At 42.6% G+C, this 2463-nt stretch overlaps 1 pseudogene; it reads left to right on the plus strand.

Annotated features, from left to right (window-relative positions):
• The first annotated feature begins 575 nt into the window (after window positions 1-575).
• Window positions 576-1412, plus strand: LOC148108026 (large ribosomal subunit protein eL32 pseudogene; annotated as a pseudogene).
• The last annotated feature ends 1051 nt before the right edge of the window (window positions 1413-2463 follow it).

A 2463-nucleotide genomic window follows, 5' to 3' on the forward strand; every position in this document is an offset into this window, starting at 1 on the left:
CTTTAAAAAAAAATCTCTTAAAAAAAAGGCTGGGGGCTGGGGGGGGTTCACATAATGCAGAACAATAGTCCTCATTTATTTTTAAGAATCAGAAACTTTTTTTCTTGCCCCTCTCTTCCTTGGTGCTGCCTGCACTGGCGGTAGCCATCTTTTTTTTTTTTTTTTATGTTTTCTTATTATATTATGTTAGTCACCATACAGTACATCCCTGGTTTCTGATGTAAAGTTCGATGATTCATTAGTTGCGTGTAACACCCAGTGCAACATGCAATACGTGCCCTCCTTACTACCCATCACCAGTCTATCCCATTCCCCCACCCCCTCCCCTCTGAAGACCTCAGTTTGTTTCTCAGAGTCCATAGTCTCTCATGCTTCATTCCCCCTTCTGATTACCCCCCCTTTCTTTATCCCTTTCTTCCCCTACCGATCTTCCTAGTTCTTATGTTCCATAGATGAGAGAAATCAAATGATAATTGTCTTTCTCTGCTTGACTTATTTCACTTAGCATTATCTCCTCCAGTGCCGTCCATGTTGCAGCAAATGTTGAGAAAGGCAGCCATCTCTTACTCGGCATCATGGCTGCCCTCAGACCTCTGGTGAAGCCCAAGATTGTTAAGAAGACCAAGAAGTTCATCTGGCACCAGTCAGATTGATATGTCAAAATTAAGAGCAAAGGGCGGAAACCCAGAGGCACCGATGATAGGGTGTGCAGAAGATTCAAGGGCCAGACCTTGATGCCCAGCACTGGTTACGGGAGCAACAAGAAAACAGTCCAGTGGCTTCTGGAAGTGCAACTGCGGTCCAGTGGCTTCTGGAAGTACCTCGTCCACATATCAAGGAGCTTGAAGTGCTGCTGACGTGCAACAAATCTTACTGTGTAGAGAATGCTCACAGTGTCTCCTCCACAAACCATTGCAAAAAGAGCAGCCCAGCTGGCCCTCACAGTCACCAATCCTAATGCCAGGCTGCGCAGCTAAGAAAACTAATAGACAGCTTATGGGCATGTCATATTTGTGTTAATAAAACCATAAAACTACCCCCCCAAAAAAGTTTTTCTTTCCACATGAAATCTTACCTGGAAGGCATGATAATAATTATGGCTGGTATTTATTAAGCATTTACTATGTAATGAATACAGCCCAAGTACATCGCATGGCATACCCCACTGAATCCTCCCAACAAACCAGTAAGACAGATAATCTTCCTATCACCAGTCTACTGGAAGGGAGGAGATACTTGTTCAAGGACACAAAATGAGCGGTAGGTCCAGGCGATGGCAGTCCTAACCACTCTACTCTCCTGCCTTGCTAGAGCGAAAGGAAAAGGGCCACCAGGTGAACTGTCCCTTGCAGGCCTTCAGCCCAGCAACTCGGACAGACCCACAGAAAGCCAGACCCTTGGAAAAGAAGTAAGAGGAACAGGTACTCATCCTGGTTCTGCCCCTGGCTGGCTATGTGTCTTAGAAAAACCTCTTGCCTTCTCTGAGCCTCAGTTTTCTGAGGTGATCACTTCCTACAACTATTGTCGATTATACATTGGGCAGTTCTCGTGAACAGGATCAGGAGTCCTTAGGAAAAACAGCTCGAATAAGTCATATCATATACGATGTATTTACCTCTAGGACAACAAGACCCATTTGACTTCAAATGCATCCATTATGGAGCCTATTCTAACTGGTAGTAATCATTTCTCTAAATTAAATCTTATAGGGATGACTTTATTCTAAAGGATACTTATTTTGAAAGTCCTTTACTATTTAGCAATATTTAGTTTCTGGAACTGCCTACCTGTACCATTTTACAAATGCGGGTGAAGTTAAACCTCTTCTGTGGAGGAAAACAACAAAGAACCAAAAGTCATCAACCTATCGGATGTTACTTTCTTTGGGACCATATCCCTTTGAAAATCTAAAGAGAAATATGGACTCTTCTCCTCAGAGAAATGCAGACCTTTTCCAAACTCTGGGTTTAACTTTGGGATGGCAGGAATGAGGGGACTGTCAGCCCCAGCAGCCAGGGTAAGGGAGGGTCTTAGATACAAGAACGTCTCCAAGGTCCCAGGTAATTCTTCAGGTCCCCATTTCTATGTCCTCAATCAATGCAGAAAAATAGCCAGAAGCCACTCAGACAGTGCCCGAGATTTTAAAATGAAGAATTCTCTTGATAAATAAATCTCTTAATGAAATACAAGCAATTAAGCTAAAAGTCCTATCAAATGCAGCCTGTCACTCAGCAGCCTGACACTTAATTGAATTTCTTTTTCCATCCCCTGGCTCCTTTTCCCTGATAAACAAATTCATTCACTGCAGATCAAGTTTTCCTAACCTAGAAACCAGTGATAGTCAATCAACTAATTGACACAACAAAGACTTCTATTTAAAAAAAAAAAGTTCCCCTAATTAAAGTGCGAATGAAATTGTGTAATACTCTGGTGCCTGATATTAATTACTCCATGGTTAACCCT

Source organism: Ursus americanus, chromosome 22, assembly GCF_024610735.1.
Source record: "Ursus americanus isolate L20-20 chromosome 22, mUrsAme1.1.p, whole genome shotgun sequence".
Taxonomy (NCBI): domain Eukaryota; kingdom Metazoa; phylum Chordata; class Mammalia; order Carnivora; family Ursidae; genus Ursus; species Ursus americanus.